Source organism: Papilio polytes, unplaced genomic scaffold, assembly GCF_000836215.1.
Source record: "Papilio polytes unplaced genomic scaffold, Ppol_1.0 DF823980.1, whole genome shotgun sequence".
In the NCBI taxonomy this organism is placed as follows: domain Eukaryota; kingdom Metazoa; phylum Arthropoda; class Insecta; order Lepidoptera; family Papilionidae; genus Papilio; species Papilio polytes.
This window is the reverse complement of record NW_013525224.1, coordinates 1,940,548-1,953,814: the sequence shown is the minus strand read 5'-3', so window position 1 is coordinate 1,953,814 and position 13,267 is coordinate 1,940,548. Positions and strand designations below refer to the sequence as shown.

The following is a 13,267-nucleotide window of genomic DNA, read 5'->3' as shown; positions in this document are numbered from 1 at the left end:
AATGTTACGCTCATTTAAATCGCTTTTTGGACACAATTTTACAAATTAATGTACTTAATAAGAACGACATTTAAATAAATATAGTTTTTGGTAAAAACATTAAAGGTTGCAATGATCACTTCGCGTCCTATGTTTCATAATACTTTAGTTTTAAATTTACATTTTGTTAAAATACGCAAACTTCGGAACTGATAACTTGTAATAAATTTCTGCAGTTGGTACACCTGTACATAGAACACCAACAATACGCATACTGTCGATGACATTATATAAAACAAAAGCGAGTAATCTATGTGTTCCTCCAGACTATCCTCTACATCTTTACCAAAGTTCATCAAAATCCGTTCAGCCGTTTAGGCTATAAAATCTACCAATCATCCAAACTTTCGCGCTTATAATATTACTAGCATACGCGCACGACTTTGTCCGCGTAGAATTAACAAGAAAAACAAAAGTGAAGTAGTCTATGTATTCTTCCAAACTATCCTCTACATCCATACCAAATTTTATCGAAATCCATTCAGTCGTTTTAGCCGCAAATTAAAACAAACATCCATTTAAACTTTCGCATTTATAATATTAGTATGAGATAAGTATGTTAGACTCTCCGAATTCCGTGTGATTACTGAAACATAATTTATGTTCCGGAAGGTAAAATATCACTTGACCACCAAACAAGCGAAGGGCTGACTAGCTGTCACTGTCCAAATAACATCTGATTCAAAAAAATAAGACAACTTAAATGGCATGACCCCTGAACTTTAAATTAGAAAGTAAGATTTTGTTTTCATTTTTATTAATTATCCAAACGTTTGCTGACGTTTTTTGAATCATTGAATCAAAGGGCATTTTATAAAAGGTTATTTGTACATCTGATTTTTTAACGGTTATGATTTAAATAACTAACAAATTGTTGTTCTTCTAACTAAGGTTGGTAATCATCATAGCAACTTATTGTTCCAATTGTGCTATTATGTTATTACACTAATATAACTTATATATACTATCTATACTATTATAATAAAGCGTAAACATACACCTATTTGTTGCCGCAATTACAACATATTTTTGAATAATTCTTTTTTTTTTAATAAAAAGCCCTACACTTGCCTCAAGCTTTAGGCTTTATATTTTCACGCCAATAAACTTATGGGGTAAATATTTTGGATGAAAACCCTAATGTGAGAAAGAGACCATAAGTTGCTGCCAACATCAAGGAAGCAAAATTGCCATGCTTTGTCATCAAGTCATGTTTGTCATTGTGACATTTGCAATTGAATTGGACAAATGTAAACAATAAAACAATTTTCATTATTTCATGTGAATGAAGTCGCACGGGAACAGCTAGTAATTAGTAAAATAGTTAATTTGATAAATAGAAACAAGACGGGATGTAGCTTGTTAGTTATAGACGAAAACGTAATACTAAGCCGTAATGGCCGTCCGACTAGACGAAGGTATTCGATCTTTTCTCTTCCGCATTCATAGAATGATCTATATACGATATAAGCCTGCCATTTTAGGTGACAAAGTTACAGACAGAAAGATAACTATCATTGATTTTGTATGATTTCTTGATAACAAAATGACATGAAATCTTTGGGGAACCGCTAAAGATACAAATCCCAGATACGAATTACTTTTTAAATGTAGACAACCTACCCGACATCATATATCTAAAGTTCAGTATTTAAAAGAAACTAGTAGTTTCTAATACCAGCAACAAAACCTTTCTTGAAAACTCTTGTAAGATACAAAATTTGATACAAAATTTGTAAGTCAATCCATTTTTTCAACTCAGAAATATTAATATACTAAAGTATATTCAGACTGCAAATCACCAATATAACGAGAAATAAATTTGATAAACAAACACGGAAAGTTGTATCCGCCATTTTGGGTTTAAATCAGTCCCTTTATGTTTGCGAATGGCCGTAAAATGTAATAAAGTGGTGCATTATAAAAGGAGCTACAAGTAGACCGGGTCCATTAAGCACCAAGCTCGTGTATCGCGTCCAACATATTAATTAATTACCCAACTTGACAATTTTATGCAGCTGAACGAAATATCCAAATATCTTGGCATCGAATAATCCACGATTTACGAGAAGCTAACAAAGTACGGAAAAGTAAATTTCATGACATGCCAATTGATTGGTTTTGATTTTATCTTCATTAATTCATTTACAAACTTATTAAAAATGCTTATATCATAACAATACTAATATTACAAATGCGAAAGTTTAAATAGATGGATGAATGGATGGATGTTTGTTAGAGTTTGTAGCCTAAATGGCTGAACTAATTCTGATAAAATTTGGTAAAGACATAGAGGATAGTCTGGAAGAACACATAGGCTACTCGTTTGTGTTTTTTAATTCCATGCGGACGGAGTCGCGGTCCAACGCTAGTGTCATAATATTTTAAGCATAATCAAACCGTTAGAAAGTTTTAAGCCGCTTTAAGACTATCTCACAAAATATTTTCCGAAGCCATCTCCATATTTAAGAAACACTACAGAGGTTTTCGCGCTCGAGAATAAATCAACTGCTGACACGTCGTATATCTCCCGCCAATATTGTTTTCAACCTCCGCCTTGCACCTTACTGAGTTGAATCAATCAGTATTCGATGGAAAACTACACATTAAAGTGAATTTCAATAAATGTTAAACCCACGGACACAAAAATGGAAATTAAAACCATCACAAAACTAAAACCTACCAGCTCATGAAAGATTGTCGATGCCTGAGCAATTTGATAAAGCAAAACAAATAAAAGTTATCATTGCTATTAAAATTTGGAAGGCACCATAATATTGTTGACAACATTTTACATTTTTAGTATTAAATAACAGTTAAAATTCATCTTAACTATTTAGAGGTAACTGATAACAAAAATATTTAAGGGAAGATTTCTTTTGTATATTCAAAAAATGTGGGCTACACGTTTTAAATTCGAAACAAAAATGTCTAAATTGTGTATTTAAATATTTTGCCTTGTAAAATATACGACAGATATGTAAAACAAACAACTTACGTAAACGATCAATAAAAATTTATTCAGCATACATACATGTATTAATAACGTGCATTATAACAAATTACGTTATAACGTTAGAAATGGTAAACAATCAGGTTTTTTGACGTCACTAAATGTCATTAATTGTCAACGTAAAGTCGATAACAGGTTATAATCTATAATGTATTAATATTAATCTCAACAACCATTCATGAATAACAATAAAAATTAACAAAAACAATCGCTTAATAAGGCAAGAAATAATTTGGTAAAGTTCTTTTTACTAGATCGATCAACGCCACAATTCAGCCGCCCAAAAAATATGCTGGAAATAAAAATTAAAAATAAACTATAAATTACAATTATATATAATTAACACAAATATTCATTTTACATTCAAAACAAATGCTAAAATCTAAAAATAATAATTGATATGTAATATTCTTTGTTATTCTTGATTGTTTAAATAATTAAATTATACTAAGATGCAAAGAAATCACTGAGAAAAAGGAATGTACTAAGAAAATCTACAAAATAATACTTTATTGGTAAATACTTAAACCGTAGAGTAATCATAGAAATTCTAAAATCCTAAGGGCTGACATACACGGATTATTTCAAGCCATCAGTATTGAAAGCTGCCTATAATAAACCAACCGTAGTTTAAAAACGCTATAATAAAAAGCTTTCTGTCATACGACCTGGCCGATTGTTTGAAAAGGTCCTTGTATGGTAGTCCTAACTTATTACTTAAAATAATAATTATTTAAATATAGTGAGAATCGTAACTTTATATTGCTTTTGTTAAATCGTACTTCAGGATAAGTAAAATTTTAACATTTATAAAGATGTATCAAAATGAGACAGAGTAAAACATTCTTAAGGTAATTATTAAATCTAATCTTATTTCTAAGTAATTGCACTTTGTAGATAGAAGATTACTAAAATAAATATTAGATTAATAAATAAACTATAATATTTTAAAGGAATTAAATCTATAAAATACTGAAAGAATAGGTTCATTTGCAAAATCATTAAAATATCTTGAAACTAGTTAAAAAATCACTTTAAACCAAAATTAGGGCCATGTTAAGTTAATTAACAATTTCCCTAAGATGCAGTTAATTTAATTTTAACATTCAATAAATAAAAATGGAATAACACTACACACGTACAAGTAAACTTAAGGAACATTATAGTCATTAAAAATGTACAGGATTTTCTTACAAACATATCAAAGATTACTGACGCATCAAAGAACAATCGTATCCGTACAAATCCCACGGAAGTTGCAATTTAAGAACAACAAAAACATATCCGCTTCATTGAATTTAACAAAAAAAACATAGAGGGCGTTAAAGAGCGAACAAAGACAAAGATACAGTTTTAAAAGATTCAACAATACAATGCTTGTTTTAATTAGCGTAAACATAAATTGACATTTTTTTTATTTATTGTAATAAATTATGTTATTCATTTAAATCAATAATAAGGTATAATAAAATAATTTTACTAATTAAACAGTAAGGAGTATAAGACATTAAATGTCGTCTTGTTTTTTAATACTCAGGATTCGTCTCTGAGTAAAAATGCAAGCATTAAATTTAATTGTAAATTTATATAAATCACTCAAGAAACAATTTCTTGTTAAAGATAGGTAAATTTAACAATTTTTGAATAGGTAGATTTTCTAAAAATTATCTTCACACTATACTTAGTATACGAAGAATACAAGTTCATAAGTTTGGCTTCCAACGCGTTGAAGTATTCAATTGACTCTCCGACGATCGACTTTTGGCTTTTGCAGGTCCTGCCGCTCCCCGCCGCACCCCGCAGGTCGCTCAGGACGCCAAATGTGCCCGTCATTCGGTGCTTATGATCTGGAACAAGCAATTTTACTTTTTAATTCTCTCATACAAAATTCAGGGGATTTAAGGCATCCTGAGCGACCTGTTACGAAAGATGGTTATTATTTAGTAACTTGCAAATACGATATAACATTTGTCTTAGTTAATTTACAAAAATTACGAATAGTGCCTTAAAATTATTAGCTAGAATGTTTTTGCAAGTTACTAATAAATACATGTGCCTATGTGTTAGTAGAAAATAAACTAAACTATTAATATTTTATACAAATTAATTCTTCAGTGATTTAAATTATTGAGTGGAATCAGATATGACGGCTGATAGAGATGTATGGAAGAGCAGCACATACTGTGCCGACGCTCCGTAAGGGATAAGAGCAAGTGGATGATGATGATGATGACAAATTAATTCTTCAGAAAGCGACGAAGTTGTGAAATTATTACATGAGATAACTCTATGTGATTTATACTTTGAAACATGCACAAGTAAAAGTGTTCCTACCACGATTACTATTGTTCCCAGTTAAATGGGACGGAGAAAATCAATTTCTTAATTGTTTTACCAATACTATTTGACTCTTATATTTAAATATATAATGAAAATTACTGTTCTTCTTTTAAGAAACAATAATAACACGGCCTAATTTTTGTCCCTTTCCCTTTCCACCCTTTTCTTAAAAGGAAAGGATGGGAAGGAAAAGCGGATTTGACGGTGGAGGAGACGCATAGGAAGGGGAAATGTCCTCTTTATGTGATCCTCCTTCTCCGTCAATGAAGACAAGGCAACGCATCTGCAATTGCGGATGATTATGGGCAGCGGTACCTTTCCATTTCGGTGGATTCAGGTGGCCGCTTGCTCGTTTGCCACCTTATATTAAAAAAAAAAACGCTGACTTGTTAACTACCAATTTCATGTGTAAACAACTAAACAATAAACCCAATTGCAATGTAATGTTTCTTCTACGCAAATTGTTTGCGTCGAAGTCGATTGTACAAGTTTATAAATCTCTTTTATTATATGTAAAACATTGACGGCGGTAATAAAACATAGAATAAAACATTGTAGTTAGATAAATGTGTATGACGTCTATAACATAATGTGGTCGTTAAAGTGACGATAACATACTATAAAATTTAAAATATTGACAACCAAGAGTCCTCGCCAACGATACTTGGACTTTGTTAACATATAACTTAGTTATTCCATATAGCACTGGTAGAATAGATTAAAAAATGTAAACTTTAGCTTCTGAAAATGAAATATAATTTACAAAGGCCACACAGATAAAATACTTTAGTTAGTTTACTATAGATGACGTTACGAAATATTTCTACGAAACTCACGCATATTTGTGGTTGGTGGTGACCGATATGCGTTGCAAGAGCTAAGTCGAAATAACTGAGAAATTGTCAAAAGGCTAGATAAAATAACATGAGATTTCAGACAGGATTGGAAAATAAAGTTTATAATAGGTTTTTTTCTTTTTTTATGGAAAATAACGTGTAATTATGGGTAGATTTTTTTATTTAGATTTCATTTGACACAATGCCTGACGTCTTTTTAGAACACCTCCTGTTTGGAAACTGATAGAACACAAACATTGGCTCTTATTCCTATATCCTCATTTTATATATTTAACAATCTATACTATTATAATAAAGCGTAAACACATACTTCTTTGTTGCCTAAGATGTCAGCAATTACAGTATATTTTTGAATAACTCTTTTTTTAATAAAAATCCCTACACTTACGTCACGCTTTAGGCTATATATTTTCACGCCATTAAACTTAGGGGTAAATATTTTGGATAAAAACCCTATTGCGGGAAAGAGACCATAAGTTGCTGCCAACATCAAGGAAGCAAGATTGCCATAGTAAGGTAATTGGTATTTTCACATTTGCAATTGAGAATTTGACAAACAAACAATAAGTTTATAATTTCGTGCGGGTGAAGCCGCCGGCGAACAGCTAGTTTATAATATAGGAAAATCCCTTTACTCTAAAAGGGAAGAAGCTCGTTATTAAATAATGAAACATTGACGTCAAAAGTTAATAGGAAAATAATTTAATTGTCAATTCATAAGTGTGATTAAGTGGAATTGAATTTCGGTATAATAACTACATACCATGTTCTTAATATAACATGGAACCAAAATAATGTATTGAATAAAATGTGTGGATTGGCTTTACAACTGAAGTTCTTCAGCTATGTACACACTGCGATGTTTCCTCATGAAAATGAATAAAACATATGTAAAATTTGGTTTAAATATTAATAGTATATGTAGACGGATTTGTGTATACATAGGAATATTATCCTATAGCGTCGGTAATAAAAAATAATGAGAGTAGTCGGACATAAACGCGATGCACGCCTGAGCACGCAACACCCACACAAACATAACAACACATTAAAAACACCCGATCTGTTGCGGTATATAACATGAAGTCAGGCAAACAGCGAAATGTCCACAATAATTTAACACATACTCGTACCTTTTACACTTTCCTAGTACCTAAATACTTTGTACACTCATTCAGTTAATGTTTAAAAAATAAATTATGGCACAACTATTGCGCGATTGTCAATTGTTTCGTAACAAATTAAATAAAAAGTAAATAATGTGTGCACCTCCATATAAAATCATAGAAATCAAAGCTCGACTGAACAGTTGTGCGATAATTTAGTCGAAGGTGTGCGCGCGCTCTCAATAGATGACAAAGAGTATTAACATATTTTCACACAACTCGTTTTTGTCACAAGTTTTTTTAGGTTAATAGTAGCAATTAATTTTAGTTAAAAATATACAATGACATAATTTTTTTAATGTTAATTACAATTCTTTTAAACGATTACAATTTTTATTTCACATGTTACTTAAAAAAATTTAAATAATAACTGCAACGTCTATGCATGCCCTGTTTAGTTCGAAACTGTACCTAAATCCTCACGCTAGGGTTGTGCTCTTAATTTATTTTAATAAAATAAAAAATAAATTTTTATTTTAATTAACTTTTCGTATTTAATCGATATACGTATTGATTTTATTGAAACATGCTGTTATATTTTTTTAATTAAGTAAACTCAACACTAACACCAATCGTTGTATTTAAAGCGTTGAAGACAACGTGAGAAAAAACTAATTAAACGGTCAATGATGAAGTAAATAACTATAATTATATTGATTTCTTACTACGAGTAATTACATCTACGGGTATTTAAATAAAAGAAAAAGAAATCGTTGACGTAGGAACGAGATAGAAGATAGATAACAGAGATATGTTGAATTAAATTAGTGCTGCTAAAATTTCAATAATAACCAATAGAATATTGAGTGTATGAAGATAGTAAATACGTTATTAAAAAAGATGAGACTTATGGTAATGGTGTGGCCTATTCAACAGGTTTTTGTGAGTTCGAATCAAACATAACATCTAGGTTTTTAGAATTAAAAATTGCAGTATGTATGTTTTCTTCCACACTACGTTTTACATCTTTGCCAAATTTTATAGACATCCGTTCAGCCGTTTTAGTCACCTAGTAACAAATAATATTTAAACTTTTTAATTTATATAAATATGATAAATACGAAAATGTTTATTGGTTGATACGGCCCTGTGCAGCCCACACAACACACACACGCGCCTCCGACCGGTCGGTTGACGTCAATGGCGGGGACGGGCATATAAAAAAAATTAAACTATCGGTTTACTACTGCAGGAAACAGTAACCATAACAAGCCATTGTTTCCTTACGTACCTACCAATTAACTGTTTACTAACTAAACATCTCATGCATCGTTTTTGTGATTGTTATCATTGATTTATGTAACTTACACACATACTTCTATTGTCTGATAACAATCTAACAATAGCATTCTTAAGGCGACAATTTTCAACGGTCACGTAAGAATAATTAATGAAATATTGAAAGAAACCCCCTGTTACTAATATGTATGTATAATATTTTCGAAAGACTGTACCCCCATAATAAAGCACAAACACACACCACTTTGTGGCGCAGGACATCAGCAATCACTGCATATTTTTTAATAATTCCTCATTTAAAATGAAAAATCCTACACTTGCGTCACGCTTTAGGCTAGATATTTTCACGCTATCAAACTTAGGGGAATAAATAAATTGGACAAAACCTTTATGTGGGAAAGGGACCGTAAACTATAAGCTGCCAACATTAAGGAAGCAAGGTTATTATGGTAACGGTAATTTTGACATTTGCAATTGAGAATTTGAATAATGTAAAGAATAAAATAAAGTTTTTATAATTTTATGCGGATTAAGCCGCACGAGAACAGCTAGTATTATATACGATTCAATCAGAGAAAGTCGATTACATCTCGGTAAAGTAAAAATCGACTTCGACGTTACGTTATTATAGGTCACATCAACATAACCATAAACCTACATTAGACAACAAACAAAAAACTACCATCTTTTCAATCGATAATTACGAGTAAACAATAGAATAGCAAAATACATCCAAATAGAAAAGAAAAATTCAATTACGTACAATCGTATACCAACTTGCTTCACTTTAGTAATAACTTTACTAACTTAACAACATAATACACTCGCTATTATATAGGCTTAATAATTTTAAATGATAAATTAAATTATGACAACCAAAGATATTACGCGATAATGTATTAATAACATTAAAAATAAATATCTTGTTTAAAAATAATTTATGACTTAAGGAAAACTACTCCTTATCGACCCAACAGGTGGACCATTTTGAAACGTCTGTCTATTTTAATAAATACGACTAAAAAATAAATACTACGAAATAAAAATATACTCGTTTTGCATATGTTACTCACTGATAACGTAGCTTTTTGATGTTGTATGAATTTTTTTTAAACCGGCCCAGTAGTTTTTGAGTTATTTCAATACATACAAAAATGAAAATCTTTTCTCTTTATAATATTAGTATAGATAAAAAACAAGCATTTTTTTTACTAGTAATAAAGCAATTTCGATAACTTCAGCTTTATTTAATTTTCACAATTTATTTCAAACATTCTTACATCAAATATAACGTTAAACTGTCAAATTTAATTTTAAAATCAATAAATCTTCCATTTATTACAAATCATAATCTATCCGACAAAAAAACATAATAAAAAGCAATTGAATGCTTAAAGCGGTTTAATTAAAGCGAAACTGTGTTAAAGAATTGACGTCATCGCCGTCCATGAGATGGATCTGCTGTGACACCGGCAGATATGAACAAATTTACATTGCCTCTAAACGCTTTAGTGGCTTTAGTTACGCTTTGTTAAGCTAAAGGTCACAACGCACTATCGATTTTATTTTCAATTGCATCATCGTTCTACATAAATATAGTCACTGATATTGTAATGTATTTCTTTTCTCTATGTATTCATTTTTTGTAATAACCTAATGGGGAAGGGATTGGCTCCTGTGACAGCGCAACCTACTACAGGACCTAAATGTATACGATCATGAAATGTATAGTATAAGTAATGTATATATGTAAGTAAAATGTATTATAAAATAAGAACGTCGGTGGGTAAGTGGTTTAAGCACTAGACTTGTAATCTACAGACCTCGGGTTCAAATCCCGCCATGTACCTACCAACTGAATTTTAGAATTTCATATGTACATAATTTACCCGTGGTTCTTACGGCGAAGGAAAACATCGTGATGCCTGTACATATCGGCGAAGAAATTTAAAGATATGTGTGAAAGCAACCAACCAGCAATTGACCAGCGTGGTTGACTATGGCCTAGTCACTCCTTACTCCAGGGCAGGGGTGACTAGGCAGGGCAGGCTCCGAGCCCCTCGATGGGGACATATAGTGAGCTGGTGATTACTATAGATTAGCCTTAATTTATCAATTATTTTTAATTAAAAATAGTAAAATTGCATACCATAAAACGATTAGTTTATTGACTAATCGTTAGAATCGCTAGTGTGTTCTTCGCCCTATTAACTTAAGTGCGTTTGTACAATCAACATTAATCCTACTTTTGATGTTGACTGTACATCACAAGTTGACAATAAGTCCTGCTTAAATAGCTTTTGTTAATTACTTTGACAAACTTGTGACGATAGTCACATTTATTTGTTTGTACGTCCACAAATAGATGATGTATTCTAATAAAAATATTTTCGTTCTAATTAACTGTTTGTACATATCTAATAAACTGTTTCGCCTCGCAAAAGACAGAGTCAAATTTGGAAAACTGACCGCCAACCTTCGCTAGTCGGAGAGGCATCGTAAGAAGAAATATACATTGTCCATAGGTTGTTATATTATATTCCTTTCCAAGAATATTGTCCTTATAAACAAGATAAAATAAACATTCTGCACCTATTGGAACTCACTGATAAAAAATGTTTTGTGTTTAGTTACTTGGATGTTAGCTGATTTGTTTAGACTCATTGTAAACAAACTGAACAAATACGTTGCAATACCACAAACAAAACAATATTTAAAAGTGGAAACACCGGTAGAAATTTCCTAGCAACTTTGTTAGTTTAGCCAAAGGATATATCAGATTTTCATTACATCTTAACTAATCGATGTTACTACTTACTAATGTATCATAACCGACTAACTGTCGCCCTCAGGGATTTACACTAAGGGTCCCCTTTAATTGCCAATTAAAGTCGCTAAATACGAAAGCGCCAATAGTCTAATAGTTTGGGGTAGTCCGTACTACCGATATTGCGGTTGATGGTTTGATTCCCGTCATTCGACTATTGTCGTGAAGCTAGCACAAGCCTAGAGCTTAGTTGGAAGGGTTAAAAGAAATATCAGTAAACTAGCTTTCGCCCGCGACTCCGTCCGCGTGGAATTAAAAAAAAAAAAGTAAGTAGCCTATGTGGTCTTCCATACTATCTCCTACATCTATGCGAAATTTCATCGAGATCCGTTTATCCGTTTAGGCTTCAAACTCTAACAAATATCCATACATCCATCTAAACTTTCGCATTTATAATATTAGTAAGATTAACAATAATCTACTAGTATTAAAAAAAACTTCCAGTAATTACGAAAGCCGGTCATTTCACAAAAACACCGGAACAGAATCATTTATGCGTGTCTCGGTCCAGTTAACGCGGAGAGTGGCATATAGTGCACATTTTGACGGATGTCAGCTTCCTGCGCTGTCCCGATGGCACGGGATTCATGTTATACCGAACCCATGATAACGTTTCAATGGAAATATTTGTTACGGAATAACACTCGTTTAACGTCCTGTGATTTCTGATAACAAAACAATAAACATAAATGCGTTTTAGTGGCAATAAAGTTGACATTATGTTGGTAACATAAACGGTTTTTATGAGTACTACCCAAACTTATGAAAAGAATAGAATTGTAAATATGTATACGATCTTACAATACGTAGTACTTCTTGCTAAAGTATGCAAATTATTTAAAAAACATTGTTTTGTGAAGACAAAATAAGACAAATCGAAAATTTTTTTACGTTTTAATTTTATGCAATTGTATTAATCTATAGATAAGTTTTATATTTCAACGTGGAAACTGAAGCATTATGGTACAACAAACAGGACAACCGGTTCGGGACCGCGTTGACGTCACGGACGCTGCCGATAAAAGTAATGGACGTGGAATTAATTTACATTGTCCACTTGTCGGATACGTTGCGATCCCACTTTCACTGACTGTCATTTGTCACAATACAAATGACAAGTCTTTGTAGACTTTTTAACCCGAAAGATGACAAAGAAACAAGCAGTAGTTTGGTATTATTAGTATTGCAAGAACTGCTCATAGACTATAAGTTGAAAGGTTCTTTTGAAGCTCACTAAATTTCCGTCAAAAAAAGAGTGTTCGGTTTTTCGGTTCCTTAACCCCTTCAAAGCATTACGTAATAAAAACATTTGATTGTCGTTGGGACAAAAAAATCGTATTCTATTTTCCATATGATTTTTAAAAGGATTCATAAATGTTTTTAATGTACAAGAATTTGTTAAAAACAAACCCTTGCATGGTACAAAAACTAGTGCAACAAACATCAGCTGCAAACATCAACAACTAGAATGGCATCTGTCTAGCAGAATGAATAATTAATACGTGTTATTAGATCCATGAACACGTGCTTTTATACGTTTAATATGATTGTATAATTTGTTGATTACCATATTGTAAACACTACGTAAATGTAAAAACAACAAAACGTGTTTGTATGGTAATAAATTAACTTCAACTCATGAAGAAACGTGCGCAGCTTTTCTTAAATCAACTGAATGCGTCGCTCATACAATCTTTCGTCTTCTAAATAAATATTTGCAAGATATTGATGACTTGCCTTGCTATTTACTATCTCTCATTTCTGTATTGTCTACAGATTTATCAAT

General features: G+C 31.5%; 1 protein-coding gene across 1 annotated transcript in view; it reads right to left on the bottom strand.

Annotated features, from left to right (window-relative positions):
• Positions 1–13,267, bottom strand: part of LOC106101562 (inositol-trisphosphate 3-kinase B) — a 91,627-nt gene that overhangs the window by 62,987 nt on the left and 15,373 nt on the right. The gene's annotated exons all lie outside the window — the stretch shown is intronic.